This window comes from Balaenoptera borealis, assembly GCF_965194805.1.
Source record: "Balaenoptera borealis genome assembly, chromosome: 6".
NCBI lineage: Eukaryota > Metazoa > Chordata > Mammalia > Artiodactyla > Balaenopteridae > Balaenoptera > Balaenoptera borealis.
This window is the reverse complement of record NC_138863.1, coordinates 52,779,526-52,807,333: the sequence shown is the minus strand read 5'-3', so window position 1 is coordinate 52,807,333 and position 27,808 is coordinate 52,779,526. Positions and strand designations below refer to the sequence as shown.

The 27,808-nt window shown below is 37.9% G+C and overlaps 1 long non-coding RNA gene across 1 annotated transcript; it reads right to left on the bottom strand.

The window, feature by feature from the left end:
• Positions 1–305: 305 nt before the first annotated feature.
• On the bottom strand, positions 306–27,701 carry LOC309631337. The gene is made up of 2 exons (XR_014246205.1): positions 27,178–27,701; positions 306–17,903 (listed from the first exon to the last, which is right to left on the bottom strand). It is a non-coding gene; the product is annotated as an uncharacterized lncRNA (long non-coding RNA).
• Between the last annotated feature and the right edge of the window lie 107 nt (positions 27,702–27,808).

The window sequence follows — 27,808 nt, the reverse complement described above, 5'->3', positions numbered from 1 at the left end:
TGAAAATGACTCTACTACTCAAAGCAATCTACAGATTCAATGCAATCCCTATCACACTACCACTGGCATTTTTCACAGAACTAGGACAAAAAGTTTCACAATTTGTATGGAAACACAAAAGACTGCGAATAGCAAAGCAATCTTGAGAAAGAAAAACGCAGCTGGAAGAATCAGGCTCCCTGACTTCAGACTATACTACAAAGCTACAGTAATCAAAACAGTATGGTACTGGCACAAAAACAGAAATATAGATCAATGGAACAGGATAGAAAGCCCAGAGATAAACCCACGCACATATGGTTGCCTTATCTTTGATAAAGGAGGCAAGAATATACAATGGAGAAAAGACAGCCTCTTCAATAAGTGATGCTCAGAAACCTGGACAGCTATATGTAAAAGAATGAAATTAGAACACTCCCTAACACCATACACAAAAATAAACTCAAAATGGATTAAAGACCTAAATGTAAGGCCAGACACTATCAAACTCTTAGAGGAAAACATAGGCAGAACACTCTATGACATAAATCACAGCAAGATCCTTTTTGACCCACCTCCTAGAGAAATGGAAATAACAAAAATAAACAAGTGGGACCTAATGAAACGTCAACGCTTTTGCACAGCAAAGGAATCCATAAACAAGACGAAAAGACAACCCTCAGAATGGGAGAATATATTTGCAAATGAAGCAACTGACAAAAAGGATTAATCTCCAAAATTTACAAGCAGCTCATGCAGCTCAATATCAAAAAACCAAACAACCCAATCCAAAAATGGGCAGAAGACCTAAATAGACATTTCTCCAAAGAAGACATACAGATGGCCAAGAAGCACATGAAAAGCTGCTCAACATCACTAATTATTAGAGAAATGCAAATCAAAACTACAGTGAGGTATCATCTCACACCAGTTAGCATGGGCAGCATCAGAAAATCTACAAACAACAAACGCTGGAGAGGGTGTGGTGAAAAGGGAACCCTCTTGCACTGTTGGTGGCAATGGAAATTGATACAGCCACTATGGAGAACAGTATGGAGGTTCCTTAATAAACTAAAAATAGAATTACCATATGACCCAGCAATCCCACTACTGGGCATATACCCAGAGAAAACCATAATTCAAAAAGACCCATGCACCCCAATGTTCATTGCAGCACTATTTACAATAGCCAGGTCATGGAAGCAACCTAAATGCCCATCGACAGACGAATGGGTAAAGAAGATGTGGTACATATATACAATGGAATATTACTCAGCCATAAAAAGGAACGAAATTGGGTCATTTGTAGGGATGTGGATGGATCTAGAGACTGTCATACAGAGTGAAGTAAGTCAGAAAGAGAGAAACAAATATCGTATATTAACGCATGTATGTGGAACCTAGAAAAATGTTACAGATGAACCGGTTTGCAGGGCAGAAATAGACACACAGATGTAGAGAGCAAATGTATGGACACCAAGGGGGGAAAGTGGCAGTGGGGTTGGTGGTCGTGGGATGAATTGGGAGATTGGGATTGACATATATACACTAATATGTATAAAGTAGATAACTAATAAGAACCTGCTGTATAAAAAAATAAATAAAATTAAATTTTAAAAAATAATAAAATATAGTTATTTATAAAAATGTAAGCTTCACAATAAAGTTATGAAACAAACAAAGTAATTTAGATTATACTATGACAACACATGACTCTTGTAAAATTCTAGAAATATTATCTGATAAGAAATATAGGTAGTATCCTCCCCTCCCCATACTTTTTTTATTGGAGTAAAGTGTTTTTAAGTCTAGTCTAATGCTAATATTATTTCTAGGTGTTAGACTTAGCTAGCTCTTTGTAAACTATTTCGTTTTGAAATAGGTTATTCCTAGGAACAGCAGTCAAGGCAAGAAGCCTGACCAGAACAGAGTTTCAGTGTCTTCCTTTAAGAGTGTCTTTCTTTGGAACTTCCAGCCATGAGTCCAGGAACTTCTGAATTTACTGCTAGATATGCTCCTTTAAGACTGTAGCCAACCAGGAATTTCATTTCTGCTGTGATGTAGGTTGTAATAAGTGATTTGTATAGCACTTTAAAGTCTTTTCAATGTTTTCACATCTCTTATCTCATTCTCTCTTCTGAATCACCCTGTGAAACAGGCAAAATAGGAAGCCTGTATCTATCAGACCACTTGCTAATGGTGTGTTAAATGTCTTCTTATAAAAGATACTTTGTCATGTAAACAAGCATAAGCTTCAGAGTTCATAGTTCCATTTTCTGGCTACGTAATGTTGGGCATAATTATTAGAGAGATGGCAGATGTTTCACTTATTATTTAGTTGTGTTTCATCCTTTGTGAATTGCTTGCTCATCACTTTTGCCCATTTTTTTCTATTGAGTCATTTTCTTGTCGATTGTAGAGAGTTCTAGATAGTATAGATATTAATCATTTTTTAATTAGAGGTGTTACAAATATCTTCTAAATGATGGTGGGTTACCTGTTCAATTTTTATGCTGTCTTTTGATTTAAAAATTTTTTCATTTTAACTCTGAGTTTCTATTCTTCAAATAGTTTTAAAGTTTTGCTTCTCTTACTCAGATCTTTAATTTCCATCCCTCTACCAGCTTAATTTTGTGCATAAGATGAGGGGGAGTCCAGTTTTTCCCATATGAAATACCAAAGTTGGGAACTGCAACTATGCAGTACAGGAGTCTGTTTGGCTGTTGTCCTTAAGGCCTAGGCCTATGTACTGAATGGGATTTGGATCTATTTATTGAAGTTTGTCTTCTTCCCACTGATGTGAACTGTTGGCTTGTTCACACTTTCCTCTATTTATGTCCTCTGGCCTATTTGACTATCCCAGTGCTGACAGCACATTGTCCTAATGTAACTTGAAGTCTCTATATTTGGTAGAGCACATCTTTTCAATAGGTTCATCTTCAAAATTGTCTTGACTATTTCCAAGCCTTTGCTTTTTCATATATATTTTTCAGCTTTATTAAGGTATAATTGACAAGTAGAAATTGTGTATATTTAAAATGTACAACTTGATATTTTGATATATTCATACATTATGAAATAATCACCACGATCAAGCTAACTAACATATCCATCACCTCATATAGTTACCTCTTTCTTTCTTTCTTTCTTTCTTTCTTTCTTTCTTTCTTTCTTTCTTTCTTTCTTTTTCTTTCTCTTGTGGTGAGGATGCTTTAAGATCTACCCTTTTAGCGAATTTCAAGTATACAATACAGTATTGTTAACATAGTCACCATGTTATACATTAGATCTTCAGAACTTATTTGTCTTGCATAACTGATACTTTGTATCCTTTAAGCAAGATCTCCCCATATTCCCCTACTTCCAGGCCCTGGTAACCACCATTCTACTCTCTCCTTCTATGAGTCTGACTATTTTGGATTTCACACGTAGCTGATATCATTCAATATTTGTCTTTCTGTGTCTGGCTTATTTCACTTAGTGTGATGTCCCCCACATTCATCCATGTTGTCACAAATGGCAGGATTTCCTTCTTTTTAAGGTTGAATAATATTCCAGTGTATTTGTGCATATGGGTGAATGATTTATTTTCACATTCTCTTTATTCATTCATCCATCAATGGACATTTAGCTTGTTTCCATATCTTGGCTATTGTGAATAATCCTGTAATGAACATGGGAGTGCACATATCTCTTCAAGATCCAGACTTCATTTTCTTTGGCTATATACCCAGAGGTGGGATTGCTGGATCGTATGGTGGTTCTATTTTTAATTTTTTTAGGAATCTCCATACTGTTTTCCATAATGGCTGTACCAATTTATATTCCTACCAACAGTGTACAAGAGTTTTCTTTTGTCTACAATCTCACCAACGCTTTTGTCTTTTTGATAATAGCCATCCTAACAGGTATGAGGTGATATCTCATTGTGGTTTTGATTTGCATTTCCCTGATGATTAATGATTTTGAGCACCTTTTCATGTACCTGTTGGCCATTTGAATGTCTTCTTTTAAGACATGTCTATTCAGATCCTTGCCCATTATTTTCATATATATTTTACAATTCATATGTTGAAATCCTGCCTCCTAATGTAATGGTATTAGGAGGCAGGGCCTTTGGGAGGTAATTAGGTCATGAGGGTAGAGCCCTCGTGAATGGGATTAGTGCCTTTACAAAAGAGACTCCAAGAGAGCTCCCTTGTTCTTCCCCATGTGAGGACACAGCAAGAAGACAGCCATCTAAGAACCAGAAGGCTGGCTCTCACCAGACACTAAATCTGCTGGCTCCTTGACCTTGGATTTCCCAACCCCCAGAACAGTAAGCAATAGATTTTTGTTATTTTTGTTATAGCAGCCAGAACAGAATAAGACAGTGTTCCTTTAGAATTGCTTTTTACTTTTTAAAAAGTAGTTGAATTATTTTTCAACAGAAGAACTTACATAGAATCCCAATAAGTAAAAGAGATAAAAGTGATGAACCTAGGGTAGATAACCCAGAGCTGAATCTGTTCTGTCTGCTCCATCTACCCTCACAGTCCTCTTCAAGATACCTGTGAAATCCTATAATACCTGGAACTGAATCTGACCATTGATAGAGAGTGTCTCTCCCTTTCCAGGCATACAAGAAGATATTTGTTTTATTTATTATGAAGTGACACAGAGACAAATCCTCCCTGTACCCAAGTTCCTTGGTGGTTAGCTGGCCATTGCGTGGGTGGGAGTTACTCAGATACCGTTTACTGAACCTCAGCAGCAACGGCCAGAACAGGACAGCTGTTGTCAAGTCCAGGATTGGGTTTGCCAGCTTGTTTTGTTATTTTTTTCTGACAGTACAACTGATCCTCCAGTTGTCTGATAGCATTCAATAGAAGGGGAGAAGAGGTGGTCAGAGCTCTCTTAAATTACATTTTTATATGCCTTAGCACCAGCTGATCTCAGGAATGTGCTGCTCAAAAGGCGGGTGCCTGAGCGTCTGTTGAGAGGTGCTCAGTGGGCTGTCTGCACCAGCAGTCTGCGTGTTGTTTGTGCACCAGCAGTTTCAGAGGATGTTCCAAAATTAATGTGGAATATTCAGTTTATACTTTGCTACCACGGAGAGGACTTTCTGTAGAGGACATTGTACGTAAGAAATAAGTTATAATATTAATCAAAACTGCTTAATTGTGTAATGACCCTTTTCTTTGGTAGTCATATACATGGCTTTCTAAGACCTAGACATCTTAGAATATGTCACAACTTTAATGGATAATTTAATAGATTCTTACAAAGAAAAATTTCCTATTTAAATTAAAAATATATAACAGCTATGCAGTACGTGTATAAACTAACCATATGTGGTAGGCTGAATAATGGCCCCAAATATATCCAAATTTTAATCCCTAGAACCTGTGAATGTTACTATATGTCAAAAGAGACTTTGAAGCTGTGATTAAGCTTATTCTGGGTATCTGGGTGGGTCTAAATGCCATCACAAATATCCTTAGAAGGGGGAGGCACAGGGAGACTTGACATAGAAGAGAGAAAGCCATGTGTCCTCAGCAGAGAGATTTGGAGATGCACTACTGCTGGCTCTGATGAAGCACGAAGGGGCTATGAGATGAGGAGTGCAGCTCTAGAAGCTGGGGAAGGCAAAAAAACAGGTTTTCCCCTGCCCCGGAGCCTCAGGAGGAAGCATAGCCCAGCCAACACCTTGAATTCAGCTCAGTGAAACTGACTTCAGACTTCTGACCTCCAGAACTGTAAGAGAATAAACGTTTATTGTTGTAAGACACCAAGTTTGTGGTAATTATAGCAGCCATAGGAAACTAACATAACATGTTCTGGATATATGGCAAGAAAAGATGGGAAGGGAATTGGAAAAAAAGAAAAAGAAAAATCACAGTAAAAGTAATCAAGATGTCCTAACTCCAAACTCTGAGAATCTGAACTAAGAATTTATAATCTAAGGATTTTTGTTGTTGTTATGCCAATCTTTCTTTTTAAGGGACTCTAAAATCCATGCACTAAATTCAACAAAATGCAGCTCGACTGGTTTTGCATTTTCAAGAGACACTGGGCACCCTCACACTTCTCCTCGGCCAATTGGCCAAAAAAGTGGCCCACACTGTCCAGAGTACATTGTTGCTGTCAAAATAGAAGCCCAGAGAGAGCCGGGTGGCTGACAGTGTCTTGGTACTCCGGCCGGGTGTCAGGCCTGTGCCTCTGAGGTGGGAGAACCGAGTTCAGGACATTGGTCCACCAGAGACCTCCTGGCTCCACGTAATATCAAATGGCGAAAGCTCTCCCACAGATCTCCATCTCAACGCTAAGACCCAGCTCCACTCAATGACCAGCAAGCTACTGTGCTGGACAGCATATGCCAAAAAACTAGCAAGACAGGAGCACATCGCCACCCATTAGCAGAGAGGCTGCCTAAAATCATAATAAGGTCACAGACACCCCAAAACACACCACCAGATGCGGTCCTGCCCACCAGAAAGACAAGATCCAGCCTCATCCACCAGAACACAGGCACCAGTCCCCTCCACCAGGAAGCCTAAACAACCCACTGAACCAACCTCAACCACTGGGGGCAGACACCAAAAACAACAGGAACTATGAACCTGCAGCCTGCAAAAAGGAGACCCCAAACACAGTTAAGTTAAGCAAAACGAGAAGACATCGAAACACACAGCAGATGAAGGAGCAAGGTAAAAACCCACCAGACCAAACAAATGAGGAGGAAATACACAGTCTACCTGAAAAAGAATTCAGAGTAATGGTAGTGAAGATTATCCAAAATCTTGGAAACAGAATGGAGAAAACACAGGAAACACTTAACAAGGACCTAGAAGAACTAAAGAGCAAACAAACAATGATGAACAACACAATAAATGAAATTAAAAATTCTCAGAAGTAATCAATAGCAGAATAACTAAGGCAGAAGAACAGATAAGTGACCTGGAAGAAATAAATGGTGGAAATAACTACTGCAGAGCAGAATAAAGAAAAAAGAATGAAGAGAATTGAGGACAGTCTCAGAGACCTCTGGGACAACATTAAACACACCAACATTCGAATTATAGGGGTCCCAGAAGAAGAAGAGAAAAAGAAAGGGACTGAGAAAATATTTGAAGCGATTATAGTTGAAAACTTCCCTAATATGGGAAAGGAAATAGTTAATCAAGTCCAGGAAGCACAGAGAGTCCCATACAGGATAAATCCAAGGAGAAACACACCAAGACACATATTAATCAAACTATCAAAAATTAAATACAAAGAAAAAATATTAAAAGCAGCAAGGGAAAAACAACAAATAACATACAAGGGAGTCCCCTTAAGGTTAACAGCTGAAATTTCAGCAGAAACCCTGCAAGCCAGAAGGAAGTGGCAGGACATATTTAAAGTGATGAAAGGGAAAAACCTACAACCAAGATTACTCTACCCAGCAAGGATCTCATTCAGATTTGATGGAGAAATTAAAACCTTTACAGACAAGCAAAAGCTAAGAGAATTCAGCACCACCAAACCAGCTTTACAACAAATGCTAAAGGAACTTCTCTAGGCAGGAAACACAAGAGAAGGAAAAGACCTACAATATCAAACCCAAAACAATTAAGAAAATGGTAATAGGACCATACATATCGATAATTACCTTAAATGTAAATGGATTAAATGCTCCCACCAAGAGACATAGACTGGCTGAATGGATACAAAAACAAGACCCTTATATATGCTGTCTACAAGAGACCCACTTCAGACCTAGGGACACATAGAGACTGAAAGTGAGGGGATGGAAAAAGATATTCCATGCAAATGGAAATCAAAAGAAAGCTGGAGTAGCAATTCTCATATCAGCCAAAATAGACTTTAAAATAAAGACTATTACAAGAGACAAGGACACTACATAATGATCAAGGGAAGCAATCCAAGAAGGTATAACAACTGTAAATGTTTATGCACCGAACATAGGAGCACCTCAATACATGAGGCAAATGCTAACAGCCATGAAAGGGGAAATTGACAGTAACACAATCATAGTAGGGGACTTTAACAGCCCACTTTCACCAATGCACAGATTATCCAAAATGAAAATAAATAATGAAACACAAGCTTTAAATGATACATTAAAGAAGATGAACTTAATTGATATTTATAGGACATTCCATCCACAAACAACAGAATACACTTTCTTCTCAAGTGCTCATGGAACATTCTCCAGGACAGATCATATCTTGGGTCACAAATCAAGCCTTGGTAAATTTAAGAAAATTGAAATTGTATCAAGTATCTTTTCCGACCACAACGCTACGAGACTAGATATCAATTACAGGAAAAAATATGTAAAAAATAAAAACATATGGAGGCTAAACAATACACTACTTAACAACCAAGAGATCACTGAAGAAATCAGAGGAAATCAACAAATACCTAGAAACAAATGACGATGAAAACACGACGACGCAAAACCTATGGGATACAGCAAAAGCAGTTCTAATAGGGAAGTTTATAGCAATACAATCCTACCTCAAGAAACAAGAAACATCTCAAATAAACAACCTAACCTTACACCTAAAGCAATTAGAGAAAGAAGAACAAAAAACTCCAAAGTTAACAGAAGGAAAGAAATCATAAAGATCAGATCAGAAATAAATCAAAAAGAAATGAAGGAAACTATAGCAAAGATCAATAAAACTAAAAGCTGGTTCTTTGAGAAGATAAACAAAATTGATAAACCATTAGCCAGACTAATCAAGAAAAAAGGGGAGAAGACTCAAATCAATAGAAATAGAAATGAAAAAGGAGAAGTAACAACTGACACTGCAGAAATGCAAAGGATCATGAGAGATTATTACAAGCAACTCTATGCCAATAAAATGGACAACCTGGAAGAAATGGACAAATTCTTAGAAATGCACAACCTTCTGAGAGTGAACCAGGAAGAAACAGAAAATATAAACAGACCAATCACAAGCACTGAAATTGAAACTGTGATTAAAAATCTTCCAACAAACAAAAGCCCAGGACCAGATGGCTTCACAGGCGAATTCTATCAAACATTTACAGAAGAGCTAATACCTATCCTTCTCAAACTCTTCCAAAAAATAGCAGAGGGAGGAACACTCCCCAACTCATTCTACGAGGCCACCATAACCCTGATACCAAAACCAGACAAAGATGTCACAGAGAAAGAAAACTACTGGCCAATATCACTGATGAACATAGATGCAAAAATCCTCAACAAAATACTAGCAGACAGAATCCAACAGCACATTAAAAGGATCATACACTGTGATCAAGTGGGTTTATCCCAGGAATGCAAGGATTCTTCAATATACACAAATCAATCAATGTGATACAACATTTTAACAAGTTGAAGGAAAAAAACCGTATGAGCATCTCAATAGATGCAGAAAAAGCTTTTGACCAAATTCAACACCCATTTATGATAATAACCCTCCAGAAAGTAGGCACAGAGGGAACTTACCTCAACATAATAAAGGCCATATATAACAAACGCACAGCCAACATCGTTCTCAGTGGTGAACAACTGAAACCATTTCCTCTAAGATCAGGAACAAGACAAGGTTGCCCACTCTCACCACTATTATTCAACATAGTTTTGGAAGTTTAAGCCACAGCAATCAGAGAAGAAAAAGAAATAAAATGAATCCAAATTGGAAAAGAGAAGTAATAAAACAGTCATTGTTTACAGATGACATGACACTATACATAGAGAATCCTAAAGACTGTACCAGAAAACTACTAGACCTAATCAATGAATTTGGTAAAGTAGCAGCATACAAAATTAATGCACAGAAATCTCTTGCATTCCTATACACTGATGATGAAAAATGTGAAAGAGAAATTAAGGAAACACTCCCATTTACCATCGCCAGAAAAAGAATAATACCTAGGAGTAAACCTGCCTAAGGAGACAAAAGACCTGTATGCAGAAAACTATAAGACACTGATGAAAGAAATTAAAGGTGATACAAACAGATGGAGAGATATACCATGTTCTTGGATTAGAAGAATAAACATTGTGAAAATGATTATACTACCCAAAGCAATCTACAGATTCAATGCAATCCCTATCAAACTACCACTGGCATTTTTCACAGAACTAGAACAAAAAAATCTCACAATTTGTATGGAAACTGAAAAGACCCCGAATAGCCAAAACAATCTTGAGAAAGAAAAATGGAGCTGGAGGAATCAGGCTCCCAGACTTCAGACTATACTACAAAGCTACAGTAATCAAGACAGTATGGTACTGGCACAAAAACAGAAGTATAGATCAATGGAACAGGATAGAAAGTCCAGAGATAAACCCACTCACATATGGTCACCTTATTTTTGATAAAGAAGGCAAGAATATACACTGGAGAAAAGACAGCCTCTTCAATAAGTGGTGCTCGGAAAACTGGACAGCTACATGTAAAAGAATGAAATTAGAACACTCCCTAACACCACACAAAAATAAACTCAAAATGGATTAAAGACCTAAATGTAAGGCCAGACAGTATAAAACTCTTAGAGGAAAACATAGGCAGAACAGTCCAGGACATAAATCACAGCAAGATCCTTTTTGACCCAGCTCCTAGAGAAATGGAAATAAAAACAAAAATAAACAAGTGGGACCTAATGAAACTTAAAAGCTTTTGCATAGCAAAGGAATCCATAAACAAGATGAAAAGACAGCCCTCAGAATGGGAGAAAATATTTGCAAATGAAGCAACTGACAAAGAACTAATCTCCAAAATTTACAAGCAGCTCATGCAGCTCAGTATCAAAAAAACAAACAACCCAATCCAAAAATGGGCAGAAGACCTAAATAGATATTTCTCCAAAGAAGATATACAGATTGCCAACAGACACATGAAAGGATGCTCAACATCACTAATCATTAGAGAAATGCAAATCAAAACTACAATGAGGTATCACCTCACACCTGTCAGAATGGCCATCATCAAAAAATCTACAAACAATAAATGCTGGAGAGGGTGTGGAGAAAAGGGAACCCTGTTGCACTGTTGGTGGGAATGTAAATTGATACAGCCACTATGGAGAACAGTATTGAGGTTCCTTAAAAAACTAAAAATAGAACTACCATACGACCCAGCTATCCCACTACTGGGCATATACCCTGAGAAAACCATAATTCAAAAAGAGTCAAGTACCACAATGTTTGTTGCAGCTCTATTTACAATAGCCAGGACATGGAAGCAACCTAAGTGTCTATCGACAGATAAATGGATAAAGGAGATGTGGTACACATATACAGTGGAATATTACTCAGCCATAAAAACAAACGAAATTGAGTTATTTGTAGTGAGGTGGATGGACCTAGAATCTGTCATACAGAGTGAAGTAAGTCAGAAAGAGAAAAACAAATACCGTATGCTAACACATATATATGGAATCTAAAGAAAAGAAAAATGGTTCTGAAGAACCTAGGGGCAGGAGAGGAATAAAGACACAGATGTAGAGAATGGACTTGAGGACTTGGGGAGGGGGAAGGGTAAGGTGGGACAAAGTGAGAGTGGCCTGGACTTATACAGACTCCCAAAATAGATAGCTAGTGGGAAGCAGCCGCATAGCACAGGGAGATCAGCTTGGTGCTTTGTGACCACCTAGAGGGGTGAGATAGGGAGGGTGGGAGGGAGGTGCAAGAAGGAGGAGATATGGGGATATATGTATATGTATAGCTGATTCACTTTGTTATACAGCAGAAACTAACACACCATTGTAAAGCAATTATACTCCAATAAAGATGTTAAAAAAAATAAAATAAAATAGTTTTTAAAACAACAACAACAACAATAAAAAACAAAATGCAGCTCACACAGTAATTCCCAAATGCTTGATCATAGAATAGCCCTGGTATGGGATATTTTTACTGGTTTTTGGATGAAGTGAGGAAAATAATGACAACATAATGAGTTTTTTTCCCAATTGAATTTATTTAAATATTTGCTCTTATATGTTATATTTACATTATTATTCCTTTGTAAGACTGTGTTATAATATGCTAGTGTTATGTTATAATTTTAAGAAGTTTAGAATAAGGCAGCAAAATTAAAAGCTGTCAATTGGCGCTAACATGTTTTGGAACTTTTACTGGTCTATTAAAGTCACCAGTCTAGTAACTATGTACCTAATGCAAGCAATCAATCATAAAAATTCTTTTGTCTGAAAACTGGACTAGTTACTTATTGCTGATGTAACAAATTACTACAAACAGTGTCTTCAACAACAAGAATTTATTATACTGCTGTTGTTGTGTAGGTTAGAAATCTGACCCCGGTCTCACTGGGCTATCATCAAGGTGGTGGGAGGGCCACATTCTCCTCTGGAGGCTCTAGGGGAGAAAGCATCTCCTTGTCTTTTTCTTGGCTTTGCTCCTAGAAGCCTCCAGCACACCTTGGTTTGTAGCTCTTCCCTCTATCTTCAAAGTCACCAACAGGAGAATGACTCCGTCTCACACTGCATCGTATTACTCCGACCTCTTGCCTCATTATATCTCCTCTTCCTTCTGCCTCCCTCTTTCATTTTTAATCATCCTTGTGATTACATTGGCCCCACAGAGATAATCCAGGCTAATGTCCCTCTTTTAAGATCAGCTGATTAGCTGCCTTACTTCATCTGCAGCCTTAATTTCCCTTTGCCCCCCCCCACCCGTAACCTTACATATGCACAGGTTCCAGGGATAAAGGTATGGACATCTCTTTTGGGGGGGGGGGGAGGGCGAATTATTCTGTCTACCACATTAACAAATTTAGCCTAAACAACAACTGAGACAGAAGTATTAACGTGGTTTAATTTTGGTTATTTCCTTAGGATGAGTTATGAGCGTTGAAATTGGTGGATATATGCATTGTAAAGGTTTTTCAATCATATTGTCAAATTGCTTTGCAAAAACCATTGCAAACTATTACATCAAATTAAAGATTAGATTCTAAGATGCATTGTCATTTCATGTGCCATTAAGGAAGAAAAATGACTTCCAATTAAACTATGACACTTTTTTTATCACTTAGACTTTTTATTTTAGAGTTACTTAAAGAATTTTCTTAAACTTACTTGGCCTTGGGTTTTTATCTTGCATCACAACAATATGAATAGCTATGGCCAAGTTCATGCAGTCACAGGCAGTGCCAGCTACATCAGAAGTGCTGCCTGGCTGAGAGTGATTTAAGACCTCATTGATTAGATGGTACATTTTGATTTTGGAGATGTTAAAATGTGCACGTTAGAATCAATGAAATGTAATATATAGAGACCCTTAGAATATGATGATTTAACATTCTTGATTCCCACTCTTCACTAGTACCTGAGATGGTCCGTGACGGGGGGTGATTTCAACTTTGCTGTGACACATATTGCTTGTTTCCCATCTGGTCACAGAACAGGGTACCTCACTTGGTGAATGAGCGTGGTGGGTTATGCACTTGACTCACATGGCCTTGAATGCACCTGTGCAGCAACTCACACACGGCTTGCCACTCTACGCCTAAATTTAAGAATATGCAAAAATTTCCTGTAACTCTCATGAATGCCGAGTCTATGGTGGACAGTTATAAAAAACAGCACATATTACCCTGGGGGAAGAAGAGTTTCAAAAAATGTGCTTGAGTAATTAAAAAATAACTGCCATTTATTTAGAGCTTACTATGTGTCAGCCATTATACTAAGGGCTGTGTCAACGTTTCCTCACTTAATCTCCCACAACTAACAACCTTGCACAGAAGATATAAATATGCCCCTTTTGTAGATGAAAAAAGTGAGTCCTGGACTAGGTAAATAATATGTTCCAGGAAACCTGGCTAGGAGGGGCAGAGCTAGGTTTTGAACCATGGTTTGTTTGAGTCTAATCACAGTACATACTACCTTCTATATTAATTATATCTAAGCAAATAAATCACTGCCTTCAACTTACATTAAAGTTAGGGGGGATTTTTCTGGTTCTACTGTAATTCATCTTTCTTACTGGATAATGCTAATAAGATACCTCAGGAAAGCATACTTTATGAAAATGAATACATTTCAAGGAGTAACAGCACAAAATACAGATTTATCATTTTTTCCCTAAACTGAGAATGGCTAAAATCTACTTCCCTCCCAAGGACATCTCTGCTACCTCCAAGTACCATTTGAGAATTATTTATTCTGCATAGTTTTTGAATTAATAATATATTTTTGCTAAGTATTCAAATTTACTTCTCTGAAAAAGAACTCCACAAATTAAAAATTATTATATATTGAAATGAGGGGCAACTTATATCACTGGCGTATTTCAATCTTAATAAATAGGTATAGGGCTTCCTTGGTGGTGCAGTGGTTAAGAATCCGGCTGCCAATGCAAGGGACACGGGTTCGAGCCCTGGTTCAGGAAGATCCCACATGCCACGGAGCACCTAAGCCTGTGTGCCACAACTACTGAGCCTGCGTGCCACATCTATTGAAGCCCGTGTGCCTAGAGCTCGTGCTCTGCAACAAGAGAAGCCACCGCAATGAGGAGCCAGCGCACCGCAACGAAGAGTAGCCCCCACTCGCTGCAACTAGAGAAAGCCCGCGCGCAGCAACAAAGACCCAATGCAGCCAAAAATAAAAATAAATCAAATAAATACATTTAAAAAATAAATAAATAGGTATAAACACTTGTATAATCTGGAAATTTACCCTCTCATATAATAGGTGGAACTGAAGTTATGATTGTCAAAGAAATCAGAAAAAAAGATAGCCTAATAATCTCTTTCTACATTATCATTGGTCTACAGCAGTTTGAACAATCATTGACATTTACTTTTTAATTTAGCAAATAGACGTTCTTTTCTTACTATTTCTCCACCTCGCTGATTCTCAGCATTCCTACCACTAAGTAGTTCTCCACCTTGACCGTACATTGGAATCACTCGAGCAGGGGGTGGGGGTGGGGTTAGAAAAGTACTAATGTCTGGGTCTCACACCCAGAGCTTATGATTTAATTACTTGGCAGTGTAGCCCATGCACCAGGAGTTTTAACCACTCCCCAGTCATCGCCAGGTGATTCTAATATGGAGCCCAAGTTGCGAACCATGAATACAAAGGGTTAGGTAATAGAAAACACACCTGTGAGTTTAAGAATGCTGATTCTAATGGCTTAACAGTGATACTTTTGAATTAGCTACAGATTTCCATGTATATGTCATATCTGTTCCTAACACCACAGCAAACGAAGACATAGTTGTGTTGCTAAATGCTCTAGGTATTTCGTGGACCAAGAAATATAACCAGATCATTATCTCATTTGTTAACTCTGCTTCTAAAATTATCTTATTTGTTTCTGGAATTCTGTAACAAATTTGTGTTTGGATCATAGCACCAGAAAAGTCGATAGTACTACTGTCTTGGGGGAGGGGAGTGGGAGTGTGTAGTAATACGGTTTAAAATTTATAACTTACCATCTTGAGCAGTAATCCTGGCCAAGTTTCTTAAAGACAGTTTGACACACTAATACAACTTCTGCCAAAAATAATCATTTGCGGAGCCAAAGTAACTTTAGGTACGATAAACTGGCCCCAATGCATGAATCTATGAAACAAAACAATTGTAGGTCTATCTGTACTTTTGATGTTGCTGTTTTCTCTAAAAATACACATAGAAGAAAGCAAGATTCTGTATAGAAAATGGTAGAGATACAGCTAGGCCCCCAATAAAAATAATTTCTATTCATATAGAATTTTATAATTTTTTTAGCTTCTTCACAATAAAGGTCTTTATTTGGTTTCTATGGTGATTTAAAGTCACCTCACTTCTCGGTAATGTTCTTTCTTAAATAAATGTTTTTACAGCTCAAGCGGTGTACTAATAAGGTAATTTAAAAGAAAATTCGTGACTGGTTGATGAGAAGCTATCATGATGCTGTCAAGAAGGATAAGGTAAGTCACTATGATGTTTATATCTGGCATTATTGCTGTTTCTAATTAGCATATTTACCTTTGGTTCAGACTCTACATCATTATACATGAATACTCCACTTTACATAGCTCCTTAGTGTTATGTCTTCTAAATAGACAATTGGCAACCACAATAGCAAACACTCTGTAAGAGGAAAATATGACCTCTTAAGAGGAAAGTGTCATCTACTGGGACTTGATGTCAGCGAATGAATATTCATTCAAATAAACATCTGTTAACTTCCATAAGCCACCGTACTAAATCAGTTTTAAGAAGCCATACAGAGATAAATATCATATCACGTTCACTCGCCCCAAATCAGTCTCTTTAAAATGGGATCCCATTTGTTAGAATTTTACATTCCACATCCCACACTAAACCACATTGTAGCTACTTAGCTTCTGCAATTTAGAGCCTATGTCTATGCTCCTGATGTCAGCCCCTGATACTAGTTTTTACTTATTCCTTATTTGCAGCACCTACGTCATGTGGTTTATCCAGTTATGTGGTTGTGAATGCTGCAATGTTGATCCTTATTTTCAGTCTTTAACAAACAAGTGCTTGTCCTTGTAGCAAATTGACTATCTGTGCACACACACACATACACTCATATATGTGTAAACATTTGCACTTTTTTACTAATTAGACTGAATTTACTCAGATTAAGTCATTAATCCGTTTACTGTACCAGGCTAGGCACAAATTGCCTAGTTATCCTGAGAATTTTCTCTAGACAACTCCTGTAAATGACTCACTATTATTTTTATATTCTCACATAGTTAAATGAACAAATATAATTTCTTAATCTTTTAGTGTTCTTTTCAGAAACCCAGAAATTTCAGCATTCTATAAACTATCCCTTAGCTGACATTAGGCACAAATGAACTCTTGATCCTATCATAAAGTGAAGAGTCTAATCAATGTTAAAATGTTCTTCAGTCTAAACTTGGAGATATTTTTAAAATTTGAAAGAAAATGTTAAATTTCAGCATGAACTGCTTTGTATTTAAGATTGGCCATCTCTTCTACTAATATTGAAGTGATAGGGTACCAAGATTTAGTTTCATAATGTCTCACTTTTTAAGGGTTAGTCCACTTTGGGAGACTTTTTTTTCTATTAAGAATCACTGACCTGCATGTACAGCATTAATAAGGAACAATTTCGAAATAACTTTGGTTGTTTTTTTTTAATGGAACTGCAGAGGAAAGTGGGATGATATATACATTTGATTTAATAAATACAATAATTTAAAATTTAGGTCAAGATTATAACAGGCTAAAAGGGATAGTAAAGAAAAGGGACAAAGGAAGAGAATGGCATAAAAAAGAATGAACTAGAGAGAGATTAGCAGAAGAAAAATTGCCCAAACGGACCACAGATCATTTCTGATTTTTATAAGAGCTTCCTTACATGTCTCTTTCTCATTGAACAGTCTCTCTGTCAACCCCAGCAACCAAAGACGGTCCAAAAGTAACCCTGATGGGATGCCTAAACTTTCTCATTCTTCACTGGCTGTCAACATCTCCAGCCTGTCCCAAGGGTCCCAATTATTTCCCTTCTGGCTATGGGGCCAATGATGCTAGTTCCTTCTCCTCCCTCCCATCCCCTCACTCGGAATGCCACTTATTTATTTAGAAGTGGCATAGCATAGCAATCAAGAGCGTAGGCTTCCCAGCCAGAGTCCACCATTTACTTGTCACGTGACCTTGGGCAAGTTGCTTTATCTCTCTGTGCCTTGGTTTTCTTATCTGTAACATTAATATATAATAACAGTACCTGCCTTATGGGGGCTATTGAGAGAATTAAATGAGTCAGTGCATGTAAAATATAGCATAAAAGACATTAAGTGTTACAGAAGTGTTTGCTATTTTCCAACAAATATTTCTTGAGCTCCAACAACATGCTAGGCACAGGGGATACAGTTGTGATGGCAGGGAGTGAGTGAAAGAGACCAATATCTGAAGTATCCTAGCTGGAAGGTTGAACTCTGAACTCTGGTCTCCTTAAAAAAAAAAAAGAAAAGAAGAAAATGGATAACTTGCTACGATGCAAAAATAATTCAACTGCTGCTTTTTAAACCATATAATTATCCTAAGATAGAACTTGTTTTCCATCTACTCAACCAGTGCTTACTTCTTCAGAGCCTGCTGTGTTTGTGTGTGTATGTGTGTGTTTTGAAAGACATGCCATCTACATTCAAAACTATAGTTTTCCCAGTTGTTCAGTAGGTACTCAATGTTTGTTGAATAAGCATATAAAATCCCTCTTTTACATCCTCTGGCTTCTCCTCTAATGTATTTGAAGGTAGTAAAAGCACAATTCTAAGGGGCTGCTTATGATAAGAAGAGGAGGTGAGTGAAATTCTGCTATTGTTTTTTAGGCAGGAAACTCCTGTTCTTGGATCTTGAAGTCCTCCCTCTTAAACCATCCTGCTAGATTATAAACCCTTTAGAGAAGAGACAGTATCACGTATTGTTTGACACACATCTTCTAGCACTGTGCTTTGTCCTTGAAAAGGCATTTGTTATGTTTGTTAAACGAGTAAATAAAGGCTCAGATATGCAAATAGTTATATTTCCTAAGTTCAAGTGGGGTTTTTGTGTGGGTGGCAAAAATGGCCATAGGTAAGTTATGGACTTTTTTTTTCTAAGAAATTTTTCCAGGGACAAGGAAAAAACTTAAATTTAGAATTAATCTAACAAAGAAGTGGAAATTTCACCTGATGTAAACAACCTTATTAGAAATGACATTATTTTCTTTGGAAAATTTCAGACAACTAGAATTACTGGTATATATATTTTCCACTTAAATTGACAGCTGGTTTGGAGGCACGTATATTCATATAGCCAAAATAACTGAGGGTGGGGTGGGGAGGGATAGCTGTTTATGGTAGCCTTTATGTAAGAAAGACATTCAAATTTTTTCAAGCCAAACTGAGTTTTAATGGATAATCAACTTGTGTGGTTACATATGGCCTTAAATCATTGCTGGCCAATACAACCCAGCAATCCCACTACTGGGCATATACCCTGAGAAAACCATAATTCAAAAAGAGACATGCACCACAATGTTCATTGCAGCTCTATTTACAATAGCCAGGACATGGAAGCAACCTAAGTGTCCTTCAACAGATAAATGGATAAAGAAGATGTGGCACATATATACAATGGAATATTACTCAGCCATAAAAAGAAATGAAATTGAGTTATTTGTAGTGAGGTGGATGGACCTAGAGACTGTCATACAGAGTGAAGTAAGTCAGAAAGAGAAAAACAAATACCGTATGCTAACACATATATATGGAATCAAAAAAAAAAAAAAAAAGGTCTTGAAGAACCTAGGGGCAGGATGGGAATAAAGACACAGACCTACTAGAGAATGGACTTGAGGACACGGGGAGGGGGAAGGGTAAGCTGGGACAAAGTGAAAGAGTGGCATGGACATATATACGCTACCAAAAGTAAAACAGATAGCTAGTGGGAAGCAGCCTCATAGCACAGGGAGATCAGCTCGGTGCTTTGTGACCACCTAGAGGGGTGGAATAAGGAGGGTGGGAGGGAGGGAGACGCAAGAGGAAAGAGATATGGGGATATATGTATATGTATAGCTAATTCACTTTGTTATAAAGCAGAAACTAACACACCATTGTAAAGCAATTATACTCCAATAAAGATGTTAAAAAAAAATCATTGCTGGCATAATCTTGCCATTAAGCAATGCTAGAATTTAAAAAGCACTACCAGCCATACTAGTTAATTCAGTTTGCTCAACAGCACTTACTTATACAATAGCATAAATCATAGATTCCAGAATCAGAAACAACCTCCAGACTTATTTTGCTGATGAGGAACCTGGCATCTAGAAGGCTGAACAATGTAATGGGAACTAGAACCCAAGATGCCAGGTTTCTGGGTCAATGACCATGATGTTCTGATTAAGAGCTAGAGAAAGTTGGACCAAATATATAACAGTTTTATTTTTCCATTGGTCCTTTTAAATGGCTCTGCCAATGAGTCTGAGATTGATTGAGGTTGATTAATTTTAATCTTAGTCGCCAGCATTTAGCTTTATAGAACACATAACTCCACCTCTTCTATGTAGACACTGTATAACGCAGATTAGAAAAGGTTTTGCTGCCCTACTGTAGTTTTAGAAAAGAACATAAACCAATATTCATTTTCTGACTATGGTTCTATAAGAAGTTTGGTCATTGTTCTCCTGACACGCATTTCAGAGCTTAAGGTCACATACCAAACACCCTTAATTTATTTGAATGTATGAACCTACTGGCCTTTAATTTCTCTAAATAATTTTGGACTCCCATATGCTTAGCCTGTGCTACTTTTCATGTCCATAAATATGTCAGACAGTGGGAAAAGATCTTTCTTCTTGTTGTTGCTGTTATTCTATAACAGTCCCTTCAATTGACTTTGAGTGTGAAGGTAACTTGGCCATCCACTCATTCATTCAGGTATTATTTACTAAATATTATATGCCAGGCACTGTATTAGGCACAAAACACTGATATGGTCCCTGCCCTCATTCTAGGAGGGGGATAAAAATATCAAAGAAATAAACACAAAATATTTGTTTACAAACCACGGTAAGTATTATACAATATATATAGGATATTATGAGTGATTATTACCAGATTACCAAATTTATAACGGCGTATCGGAGCTCTTTCTCATGCTTATGAACATGGGTGAGAAAAGACTGTTACACTTTTAAGAACTTTCTGATGATATCCTTTTGACATTTCTACAGGAGCTAGTGACTTGGTAAAGTGGTCTATATGCCCTGGTGGATATGACAGCATAGTGAAATGGGGGCAGAATGCAGACTTGAGGAAAGTGATTCGGTATCTCTGAGACTGTTTCCTTGGTTAAAAGTCTAGCACTTCAATATCCTTTTCTTGGATTATAAGTACTGCTACTAAGCAGTCATTCCTTAATATGAGTCCAAGTTTCTCCTTACCCTCACCACACACTGAGTCTTACTGAAAACTATCACTTTTTTTAACCCACTCACATCACTCTGTGATATTTACTTTATCTGAGCTATTTTGGGATGTTGTAATTCAGAGAAGTTAAAATCATATGCATTCTGACATTTTACTAGGCACATCTTTGAGATCTTTTATAAATGACAAGCCTGTAGAATATGGACCTGAAAAAAACTAAAGTATAACTCAACATATTTAATTAATATCCCCATTTTAAAAAATATTGTTTTACTTCTTTGGTATAAAGACATTTAAGTAAAATGGAAACTTGTTTATCATTGCAAATTAAACTACTTTCTTTGCAACCCCAAATTAAAACATATTGTTTCTTATTGAATCTCTTCCAATTAGATAACCACTTGTGCAATATGGAAAAGATGGCCAGAATCACAAGTAAACTGGCCCTTAACCCAAAATGATTGTTTGCATATTTCTTCCAAATCTCTTGTATACATTTTCCAGGCAATCATATTGTGCATACAAGTTTGTTTTCTGAAGCAGAAAGTATACACTTAACCTGATTTTACACATGACATACTGTAAAGCATCTTGGAAAAATTTAAGTGACATGATGTTAAGTAAAAACAACAGTTAAAAAGATGATGCATGACATCTTTGTTAGTTTTATTAAGTAAGTAGGACATGAGCTGATCTCATAGAAAAGGATTTACCATGAGAAGGAATTGTTAGTACAAATGATAGTTATAATACTCACTATTTTATATTCACGTACAGTCCATTGAGTGAATGGACCATAATTTACTAAAGCATAGCCTTTATGTGGGACAGTTTGAGTGGTTTCCATTTTTATATAGTATAAATTACACTGGGATAAACATTGTCAAGCATATGGCATTTTTTAATATTTTGGATTATTTCCTTAGGATAGATTCCCAGAAGTAGAATTACCAGGTTAAAGGGTATGAACATTTTTATGACTCCTGAAACACATTGCCAAATTGCTTTCCAAAAGAAGGTTACATCAATTTACAATGCCACCAGCAATACAGGAAAGTGCCCTTCTCATAATATTCTCACAAGTATTTGGCATCATACAGCATTTAGATGTGTAAATTTTGTGGAATATATATATATATGTGTGTGTATATACACACACACATATATATATCTCTCTCTTAGATTTTTAAGACAACATGTAGTTTAATAACCTCCAATTTCTAATCTGTCCTTTAACTGTCTATGATGATTTGATATTTTTATAAGTCTATTTAGAATTATATGTGATGTATGTTAATCTTTTTTCATAGTACAAACTGCTTTGTCTATTTTGATGTTTCAGCTTGGTGACTGCACGTGTATGTGTGTCAGGAAGCATACTGAAGATTCAATTTTTGTACCTGGTCAAATACATATTTTCTTCTGTGATTTTTCTTTTTCTGTTGGTTTTTAGCGTAGCTTATCATAACTCATCTCCATCTATATTAAGTAATCAAATTATTCTAACTTTCCCAAGGAGCGATTTTTTAAAAACTTAACTCTTGAATTCATCTGTAATTTATGTTGATGTATAAGGTATGGTTCTAAGTTATGTTTTCCATATTGGGAACTAGTTACCTCAATATCATTAATTGAATAATCCTTCATTTTTCTATGTTTTAGATGAAGTCGCATTTGTTACATATTATATCACCTAATTCTTATTTACTTCTTCTGTTTCAGTGATCTATCTGTCCTTGAGCCAGAGCTTACTGTTTTATTTAATGAAGAGCCCCTTCACACAGCTTTTTAAGGATTTAAAAAATGGTCTTGTTTATTTTTTCTTATATCGACCTTAAAACTTTGACAAATTCTGAAGGTCTACTTGTATGTACATTTCTTTTAATTTATAAAAATAATAATTTTAAAAACTTAAAACAGTATTTATTTTCACCAAATGTACACCTCTGTATTTATTCACATCATTTTTTCCTCATTATAGTAGTAGTAGCCTGCTCATTAAAAAAAAAAAAGCTGAATATAGAAAGAATTAAAAAGGTTATTCATAGTTGCTCTAAAATATAAGCATAGTTAACCTTTTATTTTATTTATTTTTCTTTAAAGATTTTTTTGATGTGGACCATTTTTACAGTCTTTATTGAATTTGTTACATAATTGCTTCTGTTTTACGTTTTTGGTTTCTTGGCCTTGAGGCATGTCGGATCCTAGCTCCCTGACCAGGGATCTAACCCGCAGCCCCTGCATTGAAAGGTGAAGTCCCAACCACTGGACCGCCAGGGAAGTCCCTAGTTAACCTTTTAGAGTATATTCCTTTCAGGTATTTTTGTCTTGCTAGTTGTACAGATATAGTGCATATTCATTTGACAGATATTTATTGAGCACTTACTTTGTGCCAGATACCTTCCTAGGCATTGAGTCAAGCTCTGGTTTCACAAAATGGACAAATCCTGCCCTCATTAACATTTTATCATAATCCATTTTTGTATTTTTGCATATTCCTCATATGTATTACTTTAATAACTGCAAATTTCATTGTGTGGGTGAATCAGTTTGTGTAATCATTTTCCTATAGCTGGACACTTCCAATTTTTCAATGCTATTTTTTCCACATTTAGAATACTTTCTTAAGATACATTTCTTGAAATGGAGAAATTTGGTTAAAGGCTATGAACACATTTAAGATTCCTGACATAGACTTACAAACTGCTTTTCAAACAGCTAGTACCAACTTTCGTTGCCACTGGAAATGGACAAAGGGAAATTTTTTTACTAATTTGCCAGCAATGATTATAATCACTAAAAATTCTTTTTGTTATTTTGATATGTATCTCATTTTAATTTTCCTTTTTTTGATACTTAGCAAGGTTGAGGGTTTTGTTTTGTTAAAATAAGTTTAAATAAATGTATTTCTTTTAAAATGAATCTGTTCAGGGAATTCCTTGGCGGTCCAGTGGTTAGGACTCTCCACTTATACTGCAGGGGGCCCAGGTTCCACCCCTGGTCAGGGAACTAGAATCCTGCAAGCCAGAACTAGGATCCCACAAGCTGCACGGTGTGGCCAAAAAAAAATGTATCTGTTCATGACTTTTGTCTTATTAAGGTGCTTATGTTTTCATTTCATGTGTACAAGCTCTTTATGGAATAAAGACATGAGCCCTTTTTGGTATATACTCTCCCTCAGAGTCATCTCAAAGGAGAAAAGCAGGAAATGATCATCGAGTTTTGTGCCTTGAAGTCCCTGAAGTCAAACAGAGGCTTAATGCACCTTTCCATTTCCACGCCCCAGCCCAGGGTCTGGCACACAGCAGGTTTTGTACACATGACACAATGGAGGAACGCTAGATGTCAATCAGTGCATTGGACTCTGGAGGTCCAGAGACACTGAGACTAACAATGGCAATCATGGCTTCTTAAACTAAGCCTGGGCCAGGAAATGACTTCCTAATAAACCAAACTCTTTTTTTTTTTTGAATGGATAGAAAGAGTTTTATAGCCAGAGGACAAAAGGATACAAGTAACTGGATAGCATCTGAAACAGCCTGAAAAAAAGGCTAAAAGGAAGGGATGTTGAGAAAGGTTATTGTGTGGAAGGAAACAAACGAAAGCACTCTGAAATCAACAAAACAAATTAATAAGTATTCTATATCCATTATGTGTAAGGTATGTTGTTGGCCATGGTGGGTGATTTAAAAAGATCTGTGGCTTCCCTACCGTAGCTTATATAATCACTCAATTCAGAAACTTATTAAGCAAATCAAACGTATATTCCTGTAGAATTCTTGGTTACACACACACATACTCATGTACCTATATAACACTGAGACCCATTGAAAGGCACGGGAGAAAGCAACTCCCAAACCAGGTAAGTCTAAAGGATTCTGGGTCCTGCCTTGTCTGCCCTTGTAATGACCAGTTCCTTTTGGTCACAGCATTTGGGGGCGGGGGGGGAAAGAGAGAAGAGATCTTTGTGGCAATATCTGCTGCAATTGAATTTTTTATCTTTCCTCTTACTTCTGCCTTTTTCAGAGTTGTGAGTGAGAAGCTGGCAGGACCCCATACCAAGAAGAGAAAAAGAGGAAACCAAGAGGGAACAATCTTCTTGTGGTAGCTGATGTCTACTTTGTGGTACTATTTTGAGGGGTCATATGGGAAAAATTTTTATTACATACTTTATAGAATAATTTGCACTAGGTGAAATACGTATGTGCTCAGGAATGCCTATAAGACATGATCCCTGTTTCCAAGGGTAGACACGGCAAAAAAAAGAGAAAGATAAAACAGGTGTCCTGTGAGGAAGAACTTCAAGTTAGATAACAATTCATAACTTACAAGTTGCTTCTGGTCAAGATAGTGATGTCAGATGACCTTGGAGGAGAGCTGTGAGCTGGAAACAATTTCTTGAACAAACCCCTTCAGTCAAGTGAATAATGGTAGCTGGGTACCTAATACTGTGAGGGCAGGCCACTAATGTCCCTCACCTTATGGAGCCATTCATTTTCTTTATGGTGACTTTAACAATTTGGTAAGTACTATTTATTGAACACCTATTATGTCCCAGGTACTTTGCCCAGAGCATTATCTATATTATCACTTATTGATCCCTCCAGGCCCAGTTCATTGCAACTTCTTTTGACCCACAACCCATGGTGCAGAACCCCAAGCTGAATTAATTCCATTACTAATTTTTAATTCATAATTAATAACACTCCACTCATTCTGTCCACTCCTTGAATGCAGCACTTCTCATCCTGTAGTCTACATTTCTGGCTGTTCCACTACCCACTGAGCTCAGGAAGAGCAGCACCCATTATTTCACTCCAATTTCTTAGCATTTGGTAGTTCCTAAGTAATCTGTTGCGTGAATATTGAGTGGAACTCCATGACTTCAAACTCATTGAAGAATCATGAAATTTTTGAGCAAGGATTTACACTTTTGCTACATACGAGAAAGACTGAACTGGAAAGAGTAACTTGCCTAGGCTTCCCTGATGGCGCAGTGGCTAAGAATCCGCCTGCCAATGCAGGAGACACGGGTTCGAGCCCTGGTCCGGGAAGATCCCACATGCCGCGGAACAACTAAGCCCATGCGCCACAACTACTGAAGCCTGCGCGCCTAGAGCGTGTGCTCCGCAACAAAATAAGCCACCGCAATGAGAGAAGCCTGCGCACCACAACGAAGAGTAGCCCCCGCTCGCCGCAACTAGAGAAAGCCCGCGCGCAGCAAGGAAGACCTGACACAGCCAATACATACATACATACATAAATACAATTTATTTTTTAAAAAAAAGAGTAACTTGCCTGAGGTCACATGAATTGGATAGAATAAGATTAGAATCCAGTTCCCTTGCTTTTCAGTCCACTGTTGTTTCTTTTATCATGGAAAATGCTACCAAACACAACTAAATATCTTTATCTACCAATCTCCTAGCCCCACCCTAATCCTATCAGCAAATTGCCATTGGGCCTTCAGTCTACTTCTGTGATATTAAATTTCCTAAAATAACCCACTTTTTTATATATAGCTTTCCTTTCACAACTTCCCATTCCAAATAGAGCAAAATCCAAACTCCAAATTGGTTGGCTTTTGCTGTAGCAGCACAGTGTAAAAGTTGGGGGAAACTTCTGCCTGTATTTTCACTAACAAGCTCTTTCCACAGGTACACTTTGATCCAGCCCAGTCAAACTTCTTGTCAACACACACACCGTGCTCTGTCTTCCACATCTGAGACTTCCTATTCCTTCTGACTAGAGTGTCCTTCCTCCTAATCGACCTGGTGCACTTTAATGACCTGTTCCCCTTCTGGACTGGTTGCTTCTAGCACAGAGGAGAAACCTGGCTTGAGTCACACAGTAATTGAATGAGTGAATTTTGTGTGTCCAGCACCTAGGGCATAGACCTCTGAAAGGTTCGCTGAATAACTGTGTCTTTGGAAAATCACAGAAATGTAACTTACTCGTCAGAATTGTAAGCAACAATTTACCAAAATTTTTCTATTTGGAGGAAAAATAAGTAAATATATTGGCTCACTCAACCTTTTGTTTTTTCCTTTAATTCTAGTTCAGCTGTTATGACTCTGCTATTGTCACTCCCTCTGTGAACTCCACATTCTCCCAGCACCCCTGCCCCTGACACTTGTGGGAGAGGAATCCCCAAATTCCTTAGGGGATCCATCACTGGAGCAAGTTCTCAGTAGCAGGAGAAGGTCTGGGCTGCAAACAGGAAGTTTTTGTACTTCTGGCCACTTTGTGCCCGGGGCAAAAACTGCAGAGTCCACCTGGAGATTGCAAGCGAGAATGACAGAACAAAACTAACCTTCCCTTAACCCCATCTGAAGATTTTCTGTGTGGACATTCTGACCCAGTATCACTTAGGGCTTCTCTTTCCAGAACTGGCGTCTAGCAGGCACGTCAGAAGGGCATCCAGCAAAGCATCAGGTACGAACCCTCCTTACAAGGACCCTCTTCACTTTAAAAAATGTTGAGTGGGACATTTCAATAATTGTTCTGAATTTTTAAGTTTTCGAAGCATCCGAAGGACCTTCCCCTTTGGAAGGCTGAGGGCCAAGGAGAAGCAGAGGCTGCTCACCTAGTCTCGAAATCCTTTTCCCCTCCCTCAATGCCCAAGACCCCATCTTGCCCCTTTAGCTCACACGAGGGGCAAGAGGCAGCTTTCCTCCGCCTGCGTGCCTGGCCTCGTCAACGACACCCATTAGTCTCCAGTCTTCCAGGGCAGCGGGGAGACTCCCGGCCACGCGCCCCGGGCCCTTGCCCAGGCGTGGGGGCCCCGTGGGCCACGCCGGCCCGTGTGTAGGGAGAGGGGATGCGGCCAGCCCCGGGGATGACCCTGGCCCCAGCCTGCGGGGCGGGTAGTCCAATGGGCAGCCTCGCTCCGGAGGCGGGCTCAGGCCGGAAGCCACCCCGTGGCACAGCGGCCCCGCGAGACG